Source organism: Ambystoma mexicanum, chromosome 4q (genome assembly GCF_040938575.1).
Source record: "Ambystoma mexicanum isolate Mex_15411 chromosome 4q, UKY_AmexF1_1, whole genome shotgun sequence".
NCBI lineage: Eukaryota > Metazoa > Chordata > Amphibia > Caudata > Ambystomatidae > Ambystoma > Ambystoma mexicanum.
Genome location: NC_090928.1, coordinates 653019676 through 653041056, shown reverse-complemented (window position 1 = coordinate 653041056; position 21381 = coordinate 653019676). Strand labels below are relative to the sequence as shown.

Genomic DNA, 21381 nt, shown 5'->3' with positions numbered 1-21381 from the left:
ATCTGTACTATTCTTTTGAAGAGTGTCTCGCACAGACTTGCCCATATCTCGGGGAACTGCTTAATCGTAAAGTTTGTGAGCCCGTCTGGACCTGGTGCCCGCGAGTTTTTTGCTTTCTGAATGATTTCTATTATGTCTTCTTTTCTAAATTCCAGATCCCATGGTTTGGAACAATCCTCAATACCGACCTCCGGATGTCCAGCTGACATGTATAAGTTTCTAAAGTGCGATATCCAATCAGCCTCTGACACCATACAGGTTTGGATTGATTCTTGGGGCACGTACACGTTGTTAATGAGAGACCAGAAAGCTGAAGTATTTTTATTTTGTAATGACCTCATCAACACTTCGGCATCTTTTTGTAGTAACATGTGTTTATGCGCTTTTAACCAGTTCTTGTACGATTGTTTTGCAACCTTAACAGCTTGTATACGGGCCAGTTGACCCAGGGATTTTGAGTGTCTTAAATTACTACGTAGCATACGTTTATGCTTTAGCACCTCCACATCAAAGCTGTGAGCACGCGCATAGCCCATATTTTTTAGACCTACCCTTTTAGGTTTAAATTGCTGTAGCAGCTGCTCATATTCCAAATGCTGACTAACCTTACAGTAGTCGCTTGCAAGCTTTTCCAGCTCATCTTTCTTTAGGGATAGCCGCACTCTGTTCGAGGTAGCCTGAATGTTATATTGCCACATCTGCGATGGAATTTTTTCGAGTGCGGTGAATTCTGCTATCAGCATGTCATGGTCACTAGCGTTTTTCTTTGTGACCTTCAATGAGACTATACGCGGATGTAACTGCTCTGAGACAAACATATAGTCAATCGTCGAAGCCTGGTCTGCACGGCGCCAAGTATTAGCAGGGGGCATGTCATTACAGGTATTACCATTTAACATTTGGAAGTTACGAGCGGCCATCTCATCTAACCATGCCTGCTTCAAGTATGTTTTTGTCATCAAGTTTGGTGTTTTCAGCAGGTCAATGTTAAGATCTCCACATAACATTATGTTGGGCCATCCTGATGTTGACACAAAAGAGTCCAATATCTCCATAGTTTCGTCTATGAAGACTTGTTCGCCGGCCTTTTTATGATTCCAGTAGATGTTGACCACTATTAGGCAATCCACCGCCAAACCTGCTACACCGGCCCATTCTAGGTGGGTAGATTGAATGAACGGCGAGTGATTCGTTGAGCTTACAAGTCTCCAGCCCGAAGATCTTCTGACCATGGTGGCCATCCCCGCCATAGGACGCCCTTTACTAGATTTAATGGCGGGATTAATCACCACCTCAAAATCATTCGAGATCGGAGCTTCTGTTAGCCATGTTTCTTGTAGACAGATTACCTGCCATTCGTTGATCCAATTTGAATTGAATAAATGCGTAAATCCCTGCGTGTTCCAAGATGCGATGCTGCACGTATTTCGAACCGTAGGGTTCTGGCATTATTGCTGAGAGGTGTTTGCCAAGGCCTTTGGTAACCAGCCCCACTCCGGATCTTCTGTACTGGATGTCTCGGATTGCACTCCAACATCTTTAATGGTAATCTGGGGTGAGCTTCCATGTATTGTTATGGTTATCTCGTCTTTTTGAGCAGCAATCTAACAATGTTTCCTCGGTTCAGTGTTAAGTTGTCCGAGATTTCAAGGCTCTCGATTATAATTTTATTGGTCGGCATAGACGGGGAATTTTTTCTTAGCGAAGATCTTTTACTAAATCGCACATGTTTTGGCGCTTCCTTTGTGTCTCTAAGGCAACCCGTATTTCGTGTCGAAGGCTGTGTACCATCAACTCCTTTTTTGGTCTTGTGTTTTTTTTCTTTCCACATATACAAGGTTACCAACCTTCGGTGCAGTTGCCTCTGCAATAATGAAGGGCTCTTGATGGTTGGCGGCCAAAGACCTCAGCCTCTTTTCTAGTAAAGTCAGAAAGGGAGGGCTCACAGGACCTTGTGAGCATGACAAAGCATGGTTGTTTTTGTTGACAATCTGGCAAATTCTGCCACCTGGCGTCGTTGGTCGACCCACATCATGAGGAGACTCTTCTTGATTTCGATCTATGTTTGTTGTAACGGGTCCCGTTACGAGTGCCTGGTGACCGTTTGTGCAAACTTGTGCAATTACGCTCATCGATTGCTCCAGTGCAATTTGTTGCTCAGTCCCAGAGGGGGACGGTTCATTTTCAAGGTCTATGCAGTCCTCGTCATCATAAGTTGACATATTCAACAATTCTATTGAAGTCTCTTGAGTTTGGTCTGTAACGACTGAGTCTGTGTTATGTGAGGAAGTTGATTGGCAGGCAGATGTTTGTTGTAAAGGCTTATTTTGCAAAGCCGAACTACATATGCATTTTTTTAATGAGCTGACTTCGTTTGGAACCACGTTGATGTTTCGCAAGAATTTACGAGCACCGTTTAGGGACTTTTGTTTTCTGCTCGGTTGATTCTTAGTTTTTTTTAGTTGAGTTATCGAGTTCACGTTTGACCTTTTTGGTTGAGGTAACATTACCACTGATGGATGACCTCCGTTAAATAACGGATAGGTAGCGGTTTGAACCCCTTCCAAATTTTTTGCAGGCGACTCTGCAGAGGAGTTTACAGTCAAAGGCTGCTTTGAACAAGCTGGCACCTGAGTATCCGTTTGCGCTTGATTCGAAGTGCTCCGGGCTTGTTCGAAGGCGGTATTAAACGAGATATCTAAGGAGGATTCGCAACCTGTACCACTAGAGGATTCAGAGTTTTCAGTTTGATGTACAGATAATTTCTGGTTTAGGTCTCTCAAGGCTTCCATCGTTTGCACAGATGCAGCAGACAGCAGTGCAGGTTGTTCTCCGCTCTTGGTGGCTACTTTTAACAGAGTGCTACTTTCACTATCCGTGAGCACTTCTTTGCCTAAGTTGACCACAGGCGGACCTTGTGCACAACTTGCTTCATTACTTGTGACCAATGGAGTTTTTAAACAACCCCCTTCTTTGGGGTTGCATTCTCTAGTTGAGAAACGCCCCTCAGATTTGAATAACGCAAGAGCTTCTCTAGCAACATCAGCCAGTAATTTTTTATCCAAGGTGTCATTTAGCTTTTGCTCCTTTAGGAGGTTAAAGGATAGATCAAGTCTCTTAGATCTTTCTTGTTGACTGTACTGTATCTGCTCACAAACTTGCTCTAAGTGGATTATCTTGGACAAAGCTAAGGCCACCGTAGTAGTTAAATCCCTTGTTGCCTCGTGCAAAGTTTCGTATAATTTCATGAACGGAGCCAACGCAATTGTTGTTGATGACAATAAAATGGCCTGCAGATCTTGCGGTGATGGGCGAGTGTCTTCATTGGGCGAGGACTCGTTGACTTGATAGTCCCTCACGTTCGTCGTTAACGGTACTTTGCAGTGGCGTATTTTAGGGAAAGGCCGTTCCATAAAAGAAGAGTCTTGAGAGTCATCTAAGCTTGTGCCATTTAATCCAGGAGATGCCGACATGGCTATGGGAATATCGTTTACTGTGTTTATGTTGTGTCGAGTCGGAGCTACCCTCTTTTGAGATGATAATAGTTGGGTAGGTGGATCATCAACATTATCATTGGTCTCGCAGCACCTATCGAATTTTGCGCGCTTATAACACACTTTGTGCCATATATCCTCATTTGCACCTGACAGCTGGCAGTTTGATCTTTTGACTAAGGGTCTTTCCATTAGATTTGAAGACTGCGTGGAACCTCTGTTTGGAAGTTGCCGGTGTAATTTGTTAAGTGCTATCAAGTTACCCAGCACTTTGTCTGCAATTCCTAGGGAGTCTCTCCTGTTTGGGTCGTGCGCACAGGCGACCGCTTTGGGAGGCTCACTTGCGCTTGGGGTTATAACGCAGTCTGCCAGGAGAGGCTGCACCACGAACACCTCGTCATGCAACTCTTCTCCTTGATAACTGCAGGATAATCCGGCTGTCCGGGCGGGATTAGGCGAGGTCTCATAAAGAGATACATCCGCGTCTGGCTCCTCGCCAAGACCAACTTTCTGTGAATCAGCACACTCGCCCCTGGAATCTGTTGCTCGGTGGCCTAATGTCCGCGCCTTATTCGAAGACGCGCTAGCCTTTTTCTCGCTCACGGGGCGGCCTCCAACACGGCATACAGATACAACGTTTTCCCTCCACTCTATAGACCGCCCATGCTCACCCGGCGATTCCGGCTGTTCCATCTGTTCTAAATCGGCCACAGACGCCACGGTTTGAATCCCGCCTCCTAATGCGGATTTTCCGCCTGGAATGATGTTAGCGGGCGCCGGTACCGTGAGTGTGGCCGCTAACTCCTCAGAAGATACAAAGGGAATTAACTCAGGATGTATATCAGAGCTGGTATGATCGCTGTCTTCGATTCCCATTTTGGCCTGAATTCCATTGTTTGAAGCAACGGTCTGTGATGTTTGGCCATTGTAAGCATCAGCACTTATGCCGGGTAAGTTAGTAGCGCTCGCCCCGCTCAGCTCGACTGTTTCGAGCTCACTTGGTTTTGACTCCATTGTACTAGATAGCGTATGTGGATTGGGCACGACCACTTGCGTGCATGAGATTTTGGGTTCATGAGGGGCAGTGCCGGGAGTGTGGCATCCTGGCTCCTCTGTGCTAGAAACACATGAAAAATAACGACTTACTGTGTTCGTCGGCCCCTTGATATTAGATACTGCAGACCCTCCGGGTGCCTCGCGTTTCCTTTGCGCTCGGGTCCTAGAGGCTGATGGGGCCGGTGATGGAAGTGTTGACCCAGGCATAATCCTCGGCGGCTCGCAACTCGCCAAACAGCCGAACAGCCATGAATTAGAGTACAGCCCTTTGCTCACAGGGCTTAGCGCCGCAAGGGCGCTGGAGGCGGCCACAAGTAGGTGGGAGAGGTCAGGTGACTCCGCCAGCTGACACAATAGCTCCTCCCCCTTAAGGGCACACACACCTCCGTGAGTACACGTTCTTTCTGTCAAAGAGCTTCTCCAGGCAAGCTTTCTTTCTTCAATATGCTTCTCCAAACGAACGCTCGCCACAGCCTAACAGCCAGGAATTAGAGTACAGCCCTTTGCTCACATGAATGTATTAGATGATTTCATGAATATACGGTATTTCAATAAAAAAATATTTTGTCAAAAAAAATAATTCAACATCGTCAAGTCCCTGTCTAAACGACGATCCACACTTTACGCGCCCCAACAAACTGCAGTATGCATCTCCCTCATGAACTACTTCAACTCTAAAATACACATCAGGCCAGCCCTCCCTTCAGATCTCCCACTCATACCCCAACTCCAAAACACTTGAACAAATGGGACAACTTCCACCCCATCGACACAGACACCCCTCATCACCTTCATTGCCAAAGCAAAACCTGCACACTTTCCTTGATGATGCATGCCCACCTAAAGCTGCATCCAATTCTAGCACCACCCTAGCGCCCAACATCATCAACTCCTGCCTCTTATATAGTACTATCCCACTGCACCCGAAACGGGACAAATCTCACCCCTCAAAAAACCCATCTCTCAACCCCACACTCCCTGAAAACTACTGCCCCATTACTATCATAACATACCTAGGCCAGAAACATGGAATGCTTTGAAACTACGCAACAACACATCACCACAAACAACCTACTCAACCCTTCCAATCTGGCGTTCGACCTTGACACAGCACTGAGATGGCTACTCTTCACATCCTTGATTACCTCCACAGCATCACAGAAAGGACACACAGCACTACTCTGACTCCTCAACCTCTCTGCAGCCTTCAACACCATCGACCACACCATTCTACTAGACATCCTAGCCCACAGTTTGAATCTCTCTGGCACTGTACTCCATTGGTTCACCTCCTTTCTCCCCTTCACAACACACTGGCCCTCATTCCAAGTATGGCGGTTTCAGAAATAAGGGTGCCGGTACCAACATACCAGTACCCTTTCCGGACAGCCAAATTACGAGAATGCCGGTAGGGGCCACAGATCCCCCAGCAGGCCTGACCTGTGAGGTTTTCAGGCCCCTACCGGCATGTCTCTCACTGAAGCACCAGCACCGTTCGCAACGGTGCCGGTGCTTCAGTGACCCCATTTCCATGGAGTCCTTTAGGATTCCATGGAAAAGGGGATTAACGGCTACCGCTGCCGCTTGTGATATCCCGTTGGCATCGGGATATCAGGCGGCAGTAAGGGTGTTACAGGGTTTCCGGTAACACACTGCCTACCGGCGGGTTTTACCAGCACCCCATAATGAGCCCCACTGTCTCCATGCTCCCTTATCAGTCATATCCCACCACCCATGTCAAGTATGGTGCCATGCAAGGCTCCTACCTATCTACCACTCCTCTTCAACCTATATTGAATCTCGTGGATAGACCCTTAGCCAAAACAATGTACATGTCTATCAATGTGCAGACGACACAAATATACTTGCAAATGTCTTCACACCTTCAAAACATGTCTCTCCCCAATCACCAACTAGATGGCCACCCACTTGCTCAAACTCAACCCTTCCAAAACAGAATACCTTCCAAAGCACAAACCCCAACCTCACCCCCTGGATCCAAGAACCTGCCACTGACAACCCACACATCTCTCTCCAGACTTGTCAAAACCCTTCTGGCTTCGCCATCGACTGTCACCTTTCCTTCACACACCACAGCAAAACATGCAATCTACAACTCCTCCTGGGCAAAATCAGACATATCCTTCTTGACGACGTCTGCACCGCAGTCCAAGCATTGGTTCTCTCCAAACTGGACTCCCCAACACCACCTTTGTCCCCCCCTACGAGTCATACAAAACGCAGCCAGACTCATCCTCCACCTACCCAAACATCACCCTGCACTTGTCCAGTTTCACTGGCTCACTATACTGCTGAGAATTGCCTTCAAGGGATTCTGGATTGTATTCAAAGCCATCCACCCTTCACGACAAACTTGTACCCATCACCCACAAAAACAAGACAAGCCAGCCAACACCGTCTACATATTCCACTCTGCAAACTCGCATTCACACAGAAACACGCTTTCACCCACGGGCACCCAGGGCATCCATCGAACACCCTATCTCTTCACATACGCACTGCATCCTCCAACACTTTAAGAGCCTCAAAACATACCCGTTTGCCCACAAATAACCCTGCCCCCCCACTGCTATCACTTGTCTATCCTCATCTTCCTATCCTTTCCTGAAAACATTTTGTAACTTCTTTTTTTCAACTCCCACCTTTTCAAACTTTGCCCCATGTAAGGCACTCAGACCGTCTGGGTAGGGCAAGCGCTAACCAAGAATTCAAATTAAAAACAAATAAAATCTTAGTCTATCTATATACCTTTAAACATTTCAATGGATGCATTTCTCTTTGGCTCTATAACCATCTTTCCCTGCAAATCTGTGCATTTATTTATGTATCTAGAAGAACAAGTTACTTACCAACTGGTAACGTTCTTTCAATTGGATGTTCCTCCAACATATTCCTCATCTTAGATGTATTCCATCCATCTTTGCTGCTCTTCGGAAATTTGTTCAGTAGAGGGCGCCGTGCGTCGATGTCGTTCAGTCGATGGTCCCTCGAAGGCCTCCGTCGAGGGCGACGTCATCAGGTGTATGAGTAGCGCGCGCTGCTCCCGTAGGCCTCAGTTCTGGTTTTCCCCTTTTTATCTTTGATCTTGTACTATGTAGATTGTGCCGGCAGACAGGTATGAGCCTTTCGAGATTTGAGATGGCAATAACCAGGAAAAATCTACAGAGGGGTAGGCTGGGAGGGCGATGAGGAATACGTTGGAGGAACATCCAATCGAAAGAACGTTACCAGTTGGTAAGTAACTTGTTCTTCGAGTGGATTGTGTCCTCCAACGTATTTCTCTTCTTAGATAGACTCCCAAAGCAGTATGGACAATTCCTCTGGAGGAGGGGGTAGATTTTTTGATACTCTTAGATGGCTGAGTATAGTACTGCTTTTCCAAAAGTTAGCTCCCTAGAACGGTAAGCATCCAGGTTATAGTATTTTGAGAAGGTGTGTAGCGAAGACCAAGTTGCTGCTTCGCAAATGGATCTTATTGGAACACCTCTTTGAAGGGCCGTGGAGGAGGCAATGCCTCTGGTGGAATGAGCCCTTAACCCTCCGGAGGGTCTTTTTGAGCTGGTCTGTAGCATTCTGAAATGCAAAGCACAATCCAGCGTGAAATTGTCTGTTTTGTCACCGATTGACCCAGTTTCCTTCCTGTATAACCTATAAACAGCTGGTTGTCCACTCTAAGTCTGGAAAGTCTAGAGATGTCAAAGCTTAAAGCTCTTTTCGGATCCAACCTGTGTAATCTTTCCTCCTCCTTTGAAGGATGGGGTGGAGGATAGAATAGGGGTAAGACAATTTTCTGACTTAAATGAAAATCAGATATTACTTTCGGTAAAAATAATGTTTTTACCCTCAACACAATTCTGTCCTTATGGAACACAGTATAGGGTGGCCCAGAAGACAATGCCTGCAATTCGCTCACTTTTCTTGCTGATGTAAGAGCAACCAAGAAGGCTGTTTTCCACGTTAGTAATCTTAATGGACATGTGTGCATAGGCTCAAAAGGAGCACACATTAAGAATTTTAGGACTAAATTTAGATCCCAGATCGGTACTTGGAATGGGTGAGGAGGAAGAATTGTATTATCAAAGAAATTTTGAAGTAGGAGCATTCTTCCGATGAGCGCTTGAAAATGGAAAGCGCAGAAAGGTAACCTTTTATTGTTCCGATATTCAGACCTCTATGTGCTATGGTCAGAAGGAAAGATGATACTTCCGGAATAGAACATAGGAAAGGATCGACATTTTTTTCTCTGCACCAGTTGCAAAACTTTTTCCAACCGCAACGGTATTGAGACTTTGTTGCTGGCCTTCTTGCCGAAAGCAACACCTCCATAACGTCATCTGGAAGGTTCCAATCCCTGTATCTCAGCCTTTCAGATACCAAGCATGAAGGTTGAGCGTTTTGACCTCTGGATGGAGAACCTGACCCTCCATTTGAGAGAGAAGGTTCTCTCTCTGAGGAAGACGTACTGGAGGACAGATGGACATGTCTAGAAGGTCCGGGTTCCACGTTCTCCTGGCCCAATCCGGGGCAATTAGGATCATGCGGCTCCGAAACCTTCTCAGCCTCCTGATGACCTGAGGAATGACGGGAATCTGAGGGAATGCGTACAATAGTGGGAAATTCCACTTCACCACGAACGCGTCCCCCAGGGCTCCTCTCGGGGGAAATTCCCTTGAGCAATACCTTTCACATTTTCGGTTGATTCCGGTTGCAAACAGGTCTACTTGAGGGGTTCCCCAAAGGGCGAAGATCTCTTGAATGACTTCCTGAGCCAGTTCCCATTCATGGGATACCGTGCTCTGCCTGCTCAGAGCATCTGCCGTCATATTCTCTTCCCCGGCTAGATGAATTGCTGTTAAAGAGATTCCTTCCTGAATCTCCCAATACCAGAGCTGCATTGCCTCTCTGCACAGGGGTAGTGACCCCACACCTCCTCTTTTGTTTAGGTGGTGCATGGCCACTGTGTTGTCCATCATTATCAGGACATTCTTTCCCCTGACAGATGACAGGAAGGCCTTCAGCGCTAGTCTGATTGCCCTCAGCTCTAAAAGGTTGATATGTAGTTTGGACTCCGATGGAGACCAACGACCGTTGATTGTCAAATCGTTGGCATGAGCTCCCCAGCCCAGGAGTGAGGCGTCCGTCACTACTGTAATCTCCGGCCATGGTTGCCAAAAGGGTTCTCATTTTAGGATGTTCTCTGTACAGGTCCACCATAGAAGGTCTTGTCTGACCTTGTTTGGAATCTGAAGAAGATCATCATTTGACCAGAGAACTGGGACCACTGAGTCTTTAGGGCCCATTGAAGAGATCTCATCCTCAAGTGTGCCTCTGGCACCAGAAAGATGCACGATGCCATGAGGCCGAGCAACCTTAAAAAGTCGTAAGCCTGGAGATTTTGGGCATTTTGGAATTAGGAAACCATATGAAGAATGTCTTGAGCCCTCGACTTGGGAGGCGAGCTCTTTCCCAAGGACGTGTCTAATACAGCTCCTATGCACTGAAGCTGTTGGGAAGGTGTCATCTGTGACTTCTTGAAATTGAGGGAGAAGCCCAGTTTGTTGAGGAAGTGGCAGGTGACTTTCAGATGATCCAGTGCTTGCTCGGCAGAACGCGCTCTGATCAACCAATCGTCCAGGTAGGGGTAGACATGAATCCCCCTCTCCTGAGGTGCGCTGCCACCACTACCATTAACTTGGTGAAGATCCTCAGGGCGGAGGTCAACCCGAAAGGCAGGACTTGAAACTGATAATGTGAGTCGCCAACTACGAACCTCAGGTATTTTCTGTGTTTCAGATGAATCAGCACATGAAAAGAAGCATCCTGGAGGTCCAATGACACCAACCAGTCCTGAAGTTGAAGGGCCTGAAGGATCTGAGAAAGGGTAACCATCTTGAACTTGTCCTTTCTGAGGAACTTGTTCAAGTTTCTTAAGTCCAAGATGGGTCTCAGTCCTCCGTCCTTTTTTTTTGGGGATCAAAAAATACAGGGAGTACCATCCCTTGTTCCTCTCCGCTGCAGGTACTGGTTCTATAGCACATTTCTCCAGCAGGGTTAAAACTTTCTGCTGTAGGAGCGGGTTTGAAGACTTCAACGGGTGTCTCCCTGGTGGATTGCTTTGAGGTTGCGTTAGAAAAGGAAGGCAGTAACCTTGGGTTATTATTTCTAGAGCCCAAACATCTGAAGTAATGGCTTGCCATTCTTGCAGATGCAGTGACAGCCTGCCCCCTACAGGTGTTTTGTGATGCAAGTCCTCAAAGTGGTTTTGTGGCGGATGTTGCAGCCGCTGATGGCAGACGCTGCATCTGGAGCTGGTTTAGCACGTTTTCCTCATCCACCTTTTTCTGGCCCCTTTGACTGGCCATTCCTCTCGCCTTTCCATATGAGGTGCAGTAACGATAGGATCCATGACTGTACTTGCGCACGAAAAGGCTAAGGTTGCCTAATAGCAGCTCCTAAAGATTTGGCAGCTGCTTTTGAGGTCTGCAGCCTCTCAAGGCTCGCGTCAGCCTTGTTGCCAAAAAGGTGAGACCTGTCAAAAGGCATGTTCAGAAAGCGGTTCTGTACGTCCGGTGCGAAACCCGACTTCCGTAACCACGCAAATATGTGCATTACCGTGTTAGTGCCCATGGACCTGCTTACACTATCTGCAGTTTCCAATCCAGATTGAAGGGATTCTTGCATGGCTTCCTTTCCATATCTAACGATGGCTAAGAACCCTTCCCTTTCTTCCCCTTCTGGTATGTGCTCGGCCGCCATTGCAATGCACTCCCAAAGAGTGTACGAAAATGTTGCCAAGGCACATGTGGAGTTGGCAGATTTTAATGCCATGCTCCTGGCTGAAAATACCTTCCGTGCCCAACCATCCATGTCTGGAGGGATAGACGTGTATGCAAGTTTGTTAGAAGCTGTGGCTGCCTGTATGACCAGACTCTCGGGAGTTGGGTGTTTGGACAGATAGCCGGGGTCGCTACTGGCCGGGCTGTATTTTGAGGTGAGGGATTTATTTACCGGAGCAATAGAATCCAGAGTTTCCCAATTCTTGGCCACCCGATTTTGCAGGGCTACATGAAAGGGTAGTACTGGGTCTTCGGTGGGACCATGGTCCAATATATCTGCTAAATCATCCTGGATGAATTGGGCTGATGGTTTAGCCCATTCTAAGTAATCTACTACCTTTGTCATTAATTGACGGTATGATGGACTAGCATGCTCTCCTGGTTCTGGTCTGCCAAAGTAGTTTTCAGGAGATGTGTCAATACCACTTGCATTGTGTAATGATTCCACCAAGTCCCTCATTCTGCTTTCTTCTGAAATCAAGCATTCTGGGACATTTGGGGTGCCATATTCCAGCCCAAAAGGTACATTCTCCTCATCAGATCTCTCCTGTTCCTCAAAAATTGAGGTCAGGGATTTGAAAAACTCCTTTCTGGGGAAAGGCTTGAAAACCTTCTCTGGGAGAGGAGGAGGAAGAAGAGGTCTAGTACCGGGCTCTGAGGACAATACAGGTTTTGTAACCTTATCCTTCTCTTTTTCTGGCTTCCCTGGCTTGGCTGGAGCCTTTGGCGCCGAGGGATTCGGCGTCGACGACACCGTGGTCGTCGACAGGGTCTGCTTCGAGGGCATCGAGGCGACCTTCGAAGATTTTCCCTTCTCGGTATGATGGGTCTCGGATGGCGTTGATGACCTCAAGCGGTCGACTCGACTCGAGCGTTTTTCACTCGGCATCCTGTAAGGTTCCCTTATCCTTCCTTTTTCGATCACCCGGGCTCGAGGGCGCACAAGTGTCGGAGCGATTACGCTCCCGGCCGGCTTCCGAAGAAGGTGCGGCCCAAAGCTTTGCTTTTTCAAACACCTCCATCATTTTGACCCTGAATGCTTCCCACTCTTCGGTAGACAAAAGTTTCGTGGGGCATTTCATCTTTTTTGGAGACTCGTCTGACGACGAATAGGAGGGAGACTTGTGGCGTTGTTTCTTCGATATTTTTGACGAAGACGATGAGCGATGGGAATCGCTACGGGACCTCGATCGATGCCTTTCGCGTCAAGGAGAATTCTCCTCACGGGATCTCGACTCGACGCTAGAGGTTTTTCGATCGGTTTTTGGACCTACCTGTAGCTTTCCTCCTCTCTCTCGCAAGGCCCTCCCCGTCATCGCCTGACACTTCGTACAGGCCTCCATGTCATGCCCTTCTCCGAGGCACCACAAACACTCTCGATGCGGGTCCGTGTTTGACATTTTTGACCCGCACGATTTGCACTTTTTGAATCCCGATTTCGGGGTCTTGGTATGAGGACATATTTCGTTATTATATATTCTCACAGAACTCGAGGTGCGGCGAATGTCCGAAGCAACGTATACTGCGGAAAAACGTAACTGAGGCCAACGGGCGCCACACGTGCTACTTATACACCCGATGACGTCACCCTCGATGGAGGCCTTCGAGGGACCATCGACTCAATGACATCGACGCACGGCGCCCTCTGCCGAAAAAATGTCCGGAGAGCAGCAAAGCTGGATGGAATACATGAAGAGCAGCAAAGCTGGATGGAATATATCTAAGATGAGGAATACGTTGGAGGACACAATCCACTCGAAATATACCCATTCATCGCTCTCCAACGAACTACCTTTCTCCTTCTCCCTGTAGGCATCTCTCTATTTAACTGTATACATCTCCCTCTATGCATATCTGTGTACATTTTAATCTATACATCTATATGCATCTGTCTATATCTCTATCCATCTCTCTCTCTGCATCTATGCAACTTATTTTTTTAACTCAGTCCTAATCGATAGCCCCTTCGCCCGCACCATCTGTATGTCTGTGTGTACGTATGTATGTCGGAAGTATTTGGTCTGCATCGATCTCCGTCTGTAACTCTCTACCCCCGAACTCTCGAAAAACATGGTCGTACAGACAGACTTCATAGCACAAATGTTCATATATGAATCTAGCCTTTGTGCTCTATATCAATGTCCAGTTTATGTAGACACATTATTGCCCCGTAGTACGTTTCCATTCTCAACCCTCCACCCTTGACACCCCCATCTGACTCCACCCATCCCCTCATTGTCTGTCATAATCCAAAAGAGTACTTGGTTTTTGCAATAGTCCATCAAGAAGACTCAATTTGCTGATACTTTACCATTTTAATTAAATACACGCAAAAATTATATTTAATTAATCGAGCAACATGTTTTCCTTGGTTTACAAATAAGTTATTGTTATTCTTTTTACCAAAAGGAATGACTGTGAAAACCAGCACTAATCTCTTTGCCATGTAAAAGTGGCAGACCAGAAGTAACATAAGCAGACTCTCCCGTGTGTGCAAGTAGTATTGTGAAATTATTCATCAATAGTTTAACATGTTTTGGTTAGAAATATGTAGATTAATAGTAATGTTTGAAAAAACATTATGAGGTTAAAAGCAATAGTCTTCATATTTATCTCAACATCTAAATAGGAACATAATATTTTTCATTTCAGGCTAACCGAAAGCTAAGGTGACCTTGGAATTTTCAAGAGTGAAAAACATCACATTGTAAAACGTCCCTGAAATGCCCAGAGAAAAAACACCCCAAGGATAACATTTAGTCACTAAACTGAAAAATATTAGATAAGATGAGAACTTAAAAAGTAAAACATTGGCCAGAATACTTGTTTCATTTATGAATAACTCTCAAAAGAGAACGACCTGCATTTTACATTGGAAGAATGGACAGCAAATAATTCATGTACAAATTGTTTTCATAAATATTATAATAACTTTGTTGTATGCTTGATGTCAACCGATGTACATATTTCTTGGACTTGATGCAAACCCAAAGAATTCTTTTTAATTCGAATATAACATGTAAAAAAGACTTTTAAATGGGGAATAAATCACAACAAAAGTGGATCTCATGTCTTCACAATATTTTAACTTAAATGTGCCCGTCATATTGAACTTCGTGGTTTTGAATTCGAATTGAATAATGGAACATGTAGTTTAGCTTGCACATTGTAAGAATTATACTAAACGTGTCAGCATGTAGTGTGGAAAGGAGATTAGAGGTTGAAGAAAGATTGGCTAGGAGACTATTTCAAAGGGAAGATAGATTGTTCAGAGGTGGCTCGATCGCCAAGACAGGAAAAGCTAAAGGTCCTGCAAGAGACCAAGCTCAGTGTAGAAGATCAGAGATTACAAGGAGGGAGATAGACTCGCCATTTGTTTTTAAGGTAGTCAAAGCTTTTTCGGTGTAGTGATTTGTGGACATGGCATAGGAGTTTGAACTGTGATTGTTCTTTGATGGGCAGCCACTGTAGAGACGTGAGAGCGTGTTTGATGCAATACCTTTTGGGCCAGTTAAGGATTATGCTGGCAACATGCTTCTGGACAACTTGGAGTTTGCGTAGGGAAAAGGTGGGAAGTCGGGCAAACAAGGCACTGCAGTGATCCAGATCTGATAAGATTAATTATTGAGATCGTTATTTTTTTGGGAAGAGAGCAAGATAAGATTTTTCTAATGGTTTTCAGCTTTTAGATGGTAGAAGCTGAAATTTTGAAGGTATGAGCAGGTAGCGAGAAATTGTTGTCCACAAAGTTGTGTTGAAGTTGGATGGTGGCACATATCAAGATTATTTGTGCTAAAACAGGGGTGTTGACTATAGTAAAAGTTACTCACTGTACCAACTACTGTATTCCTAGTCCATAGTATCCCTTCCTCCGTACTTTCGGCATTCCCTCCTACGATCTATAGCATTTTTTGTATCAATACACAAAACATAAGTGTTTTTCTCATTTTTACGGGGCCCAGTGCATGCTCTGCCTTTCCAAGCCCTGCCTTCGGGTCGCACCATTCAGTCCTTTTTTAACTGCCTAGGTCGGCTCCTAACTGAAAGCGGAGGCATTTTAGGGGAATGGCGGGTGGGCGTATGGAGGAAAAGGGACTATGGATTAACATTACAGTAGTCACAATGGTGAGTACGTTTTACTTACTCCTACATCCCGTCCCCTTTCCTCTATACTTTTGGGAGATTCACAAGCGCATGTCTCCCTATGGGTGAAAGGTCTTATTCCCAACTTAGCTTAAGAGGTTCTTAAGGACTACTTGTCCAAATTAAGCATCCACTATGCCAAGACAAAATGTGCTTGTAGAAGGCTGATGGGGAAGCCCAGGTTTCTGCCTTTGCATATCAGTCCCAATGGACATGTCTTTGGAAAGCAACGGAAGCTGCCTTGGCTCAGACTAAATGAGCATGAAGACCTTTAGACTGAGGCAATTTCTGCAACGTGTAGTTCTCTAAAATGCACACCACAATCCAACTGAAAATAGTCGCCTTAGAAGTGCGTCATCCCTCATTTGTGCCCCCTAAGGTTACAAACAGTTGAGGATTTCCTAAAGTCTTTGGTCCTATGCAAATAAAACCTTAGGGCTCTTCTAACTTCCAATGAGTGAAGGAGTCTTTCAGGCTCAGAAAACATGTTTGGAAAAAACAGAGGAAGATATATCTCCTGGTTAATATGGAACTCTGACACCACCTTCGGGAGGAAAGATGGATGAGTGCAAAGAACCACCATTCACAATGGGAGACGGTAAAAGGTTCATAAGCCGCTAGAGCCGGGAGCTCACTTATCCTTCTGGCAGAGGTAATCACCACCAGGAAAGCGGTCTTCCAGGAAACCAGTCTTCGGTCCAATGTCGCAATTGGTTCAAAGGGTTTGGGACATACTACAGTGAAGACCAAATTCAGATACAATTTGGGAGGCAGAGGATTGACTCTGGGAACAAGTAGACACAGGCCAGCAAAATGATGTTTACTACTGTATTCGAGATTGAGAAACATTGTTCACTTGATTTGCGTTATGCACCTAGTGTAGATAAATAAATTCTCCATGTTTCTACCTTGCTCGGAAAAAAAGCACATCATCTAATGAGGCAGTGAGGATTTTTGTGTTTACTTAAAACTCCAGTGGCAGAATCTGAGCCACTTACCTTTGTACTGTGTACTAGTGGAATATGTCCTTGTCGCCTGAAAAATTCACATGTCCTCTGAAAGCCCCCAAATGGTCTAAGGGCCTGACCTCAGGTACCATGCTGCCAAGTTCAGCGATCTTGAAGATGGGTGCTGGATCTCCTCCCACCTTCCCCTCCTGAGATAGCAAATCCATCAGCAGGAATCGGGGACTTTGTCGACAGGGTCATCAGATCTGAGAAGCAGAAACTGGCTGGCTACCACAGTGCCACAAAGATAAGGGAGCATGACGTTGCTTCCTGAAACTTCTAAAGTGTTTGATGAATCAGTGGTAGAGGAAAAAAGGGGTAAGCCATCATTCTGCCAAAACAGTTTGTTCGAAAATGAGACAGAGATCCACTTGAGGAACACTCCACATGGCAAACAGGGTCGAGACCACTCGAGGATGTAATTATTATTTGTGGTTGGCTTCCACTAAGCGGCTCAACTGATTCACCTCAGTATTCACCGCCCCGATAGATGTATCACTTGTAGCTATATACCATAATGGATGGTTCACTCCCCTATCTGCAAGGCCAGAAATAAGAGCTGAGGCAAACTGGTCTCCCCTTGCTCCTTGATGTAGAACATTGAGACCAAGATGTCAGTTCTTATGGACTTGTTCAGAATGTTGGGGAGAATAGACTTCAGTGCCAGAAAGATGGCTTTCAGTTCCAGGAAGTTGAAACAATGTGTTTGGTCTTCTGCTGACCACAAGTCGAATATCTGTAGATGTTCCAAGGCGGCATCCTCAAACCAAATAGGCAGGAACCTGTAGTGATAACCACCTATGCAGAGGGGTGTAGCAAGTGAACTCCTTGCACCTGATTTTGAGTGTTGGACCACCACATCATAGCCTGATGAAGCTCCCCCGGAATCAGTATTTGATGTGACTGAGGATCTGAAGCTTGAGACCAAGACATCATAGCACAAGTTGAGCTCTGTACATTTTTAACCTTACAAAGGGAAGAGCCTGTACACTAGATGCCATGAGACCCGCATGAGAAACAACAAACACATGCTCTGAACATCCATGATTCTTTCTTTAGTCGGGAAGATCCTGGCTAGTCAGTATCCCAGAGAAATCAGATAAAAATCAGGTGTTCGGAGGCTGTTAAGGAGGAGGACTCCCCCTTTACCAAGAGACCCAGATCGAACAGCTAATCCAGAAGATAATGGAGTTGTGTATCCACTTCCCCTGGGGACTGGGCCCTCACCAACCAGTCATCCAAGTATGGGTATACATGGACGCCCTGGAGGAGAAGGAAGGCTGGCTGCAACTACCACCATCCTTTTTGTCAACACCCTGGGTGCTGAACTGAGGCCAAATGGAAGAACTTCACACTGGATTCTCCCACCAAAATCTCAGAAATGTCCGACGAGGGGGCCAAATCCATAAGTGTATGTACGCATCCTTCAGATTCACTGCACAGATCCAGTATCTGTGCTGAAGAGCAAACCGGACCTCTTCATGAGTGGTCATCTTGAATTTGTGCAGGGGTAAACACAGATTGAAATCTGCCAAATCCAGGATGGTGCGAAGGCCTGCTGGTTTGACTTTGGCACCATAAAATCCACGAGTAGAAGCCCTGGCCAGTTTCTGAATTAGGCACCTCCTCTATGGGTCCCATCTTGATGAGCTTTGAGATTTCCTGACACAGGGAGGGAGAACCCATCTGAATCCTCTGCTGGCAACCGATAACACCCACGTATCTGAGGTGATGGTCCGCCAGGCTTTGATGTGCAGGGAAATCCTCTTTCCCCCTGTGTTCTAAATGTTCTTAGGTATTAAACCTTTCCAAATCAGAAAGGTCTTTTCATAACCATCAACTTGCAGCCACCAAAATAGCCATAACTGTTAGCCGGTCTCTGTTGGAGACTTTTTTCCCCAGAGTATCGAGCACAGTCATCTAGTCAAGGAGACTAGAGACAAGGAGGAAGAGGAGGAAGCTGGCCTCGAGAACATGGTTGCAGACACAACCAATGAAGAGGAGGTCTGAGAACCAGAGGCTAAGGCTACTTTTTTAGACTGTAAAAGCCTGTATCTTATATTAATCCTCTTCTATTTGGGCGTTATGGAATGAGGTCTAGCCAAACCATCTGTCAGTCAGGAGATCTTTTTGCACACCCAAACCAGATCTCTCTGATGTTTTTAGGGAGTGAGCTCCTGCCAGAACTCCAGCCTCAGATGGTGAAGGCTTTGGAATAGGGATTTCAGACAGCCCATTTGGTCCCTAAGCCTATAATGAAGACAGAAACACCACCTCCTAGCCTTCAGTTGGTGGCCCGTCAGTGTTCACGGGATCCCCTGTGTGGTGGGGCCTTCATATCTGGTGTAGTTTGAGGTGTGGAGGTGAAGGTGTGTCAGCAGGCTTCATCGGTTCCTGAGGTTTGAGGAAGTACTCCTTCATACGAACAGAATGCATTAAAGCATAAACCTGGCAAAAAAAGGAGTCTTCGGACTGTTAGCTGGTTTTGGGCTATGGTTGAGACACTAGCCTTTGAGGCACCAATGGCCTAGACCAAGACTCAGTCGACATCAGTTGCCATGCTGGTGTTGAGATTCACAGGTCCATGTAGTAAAGCAGGGATGATCTGGTCAGAAGAAAGAGGGTAGCTGGCAGTGACATGCAACTCTGGGATGACCATTCCACCCTGGGCGCAACATGTTTTTAGCCTAAAGAAGCATTAGGCATGGACTTTGGGCGCTTCTCCGTAGAGGTAAAGATTAAAAAAGTAGAAGAAGTGCTCGAGGAGGCAGACTGTTCCATTCTAAGCAGAAATTAGGCAGTCCGATCCACAGGCCATAGCAATTCTAGCTGCTTCACCACAGGTGTATCAATATGTGGGAGGTGTAACTTCGACACCTAAGCTTGAACCAGAACTTTCTCTGACAGAACATTGTCGAAATTACCTAGGGCCAAGTTAACCTCGGCTGTGCTGGTAATAGATTTGGCCTTCACTGAGGGAGCATTGGGAGAAGTCCTGATAGTTTTAGCCCCTTAGCAGGCAACCTTGGTGCGGCCGGTAAAGTGATTAGCCCTCACAGAGGGATCCTCGGAGGAAACACCGGTGATATTCACTCCCGAAGGGGGAGTCTCAGCTCTGCAAGTATGTGGATTAGCCCCTGAACAGGGAAGCTCTAAGTATGCTCCAGCATCTGAGACAGCCTCCAATTTGGAGGTCTCAGGACTAGTCCCAGTAGCGCAAGGACCTGAATGGGCCATCCCATGACGGGAGATCCCTCAGGAGAAACCTCAGGTCAAGGGTGTCCTATAAATGGGCTCACTTACTGGTCGTAGCTTCTTCTCCATGACAAAATACTGAATGTGCTTCGTGCAGGACGTCAAAAGACACGCCGAAAGACCACCTCCCAGCGCAGAAGCCCTTGACTAAGAGCATTGGTCGAAAACTGCATCACAGAAGTAGCACGTGTCCCACCTGTGGTCAGCCCCAGGCTCTCTTAACAGAGTGACCGAGGATCTGATGGTGCATGATTACGCCTGCAAAACCTTTTTGTCCTGGTATAGATGGTGAGAAAACAACCGCAATGCACGAGATGGAAAAAAAATAAAACAAAGGCAGAGCAAAAAAGGTGGGCAAAAACCTGACAGTATGGAGAAAAGGTCTGAAGGTTGGGGCACAGAGAAGGGGCTTGGGGAAGCGGAGCCTTTGTCCATGCACGTAACGAGCCTGTATAAAATAAAAGGACACCATTTGTGTGGTGCTACATAAAACGCTACAGTCCTATCTTGTAGGATGAAATGTAGCCAAGTAGGGTACATCAGATCTGTCATCAGTCTTTTCAGCGCTGTGATGCCTTGACAAGACGTATGTTGCGCTCTGTAAGTCTCTCTACCATACCATACCAGATCTAGCACAGATTTTGGTGGCAGAACTTTCATTTTTTAGTAGGGGAGAGCCTGACTCCTCCTTAAGAGCAGCAGGATGATAAGGTTTAGGATGCCAGTTTGACTAGCAGAAGAGTGTGACTTGAGAACACAAGAGGACATGGGTCAAGCTGGTTGTAAGGGAGTTTATTGCTTTGATGAGGACTTGCTCACATACCTTTGAAAAGGTAGGAATTAGGGTACAGAAGGGCAGAGGATGAGGGTCAGGGTTAGTAAAATGTTGTTCTGATGACATGGACCTTCTCATCAAAAGATGTGTGAATGGATTGCAAAGGTTTTGGGAGTGGTGGTCTGTAAAGATGGAGTTAAATGAATAGATTTCTTTGAAGATTCTGAACAGTTCTGAAGAGTGGCTTGATGAGCCAGAGATTCTGGAAGAATAGTAGTGGTTTTCTACAGAGTGGACAAATGACAAGAATGAGGCAAAGGAGTTTATTCTCAATTGAGATTTTCTCCATTTTCTATTGCGTATGTACTTGTTTCAGGAGGTAAAGCTTGGTTGTGAAACATGAGTTGGCAATTTATTTCTTGGATACTGATTTTCTGTTCTGGAGGGCCAAAAATGTTGTGAGCTGATGTAAGGCAGGCATTAAAAGATAAGTCGGAGGAAGTGAGTAGCTGATTACGGCCTGAAGGAAGGAGGTGAAGGCTTGAGCGATAATGGAGAAATGACGTGTGGGGTTGGAAGAGGGAAAGGAGTTTTCGGGAGCTCTGATTAGGATAGAAAGGCACTAAGAAGGAGACTACAGAATTGACCAGACCAGAAAAGGCTACTGTGGTTGTGTTGGAATAGGTGATGTGAATGAAATGCAGGTCTAGGGTGTTTTTGATGTCTGGGAAAATTGATCAATTGGTTAAATACAAGAAGGAAGGAAGATTTGAAGGGTGTGAGGAGTGTCATCG

The 21381-nt window shown here is 46.1% G+C and overlaps 1 protein-coding gene across 1 annotated transcript in view; it reads right to left on the bottom strand.

Moving 5' to 3' along the window:
• The window catches only part of ERLEC1 (endoplasmic reticulum lectin 1), a 1019547-nt gene that overhangs the window by 207508 nt on the left and 790658 nt on the right, over positions 1-21381 (bottom strand). The gene's annotated exons all lie outside the window — the stretch shown is intronic.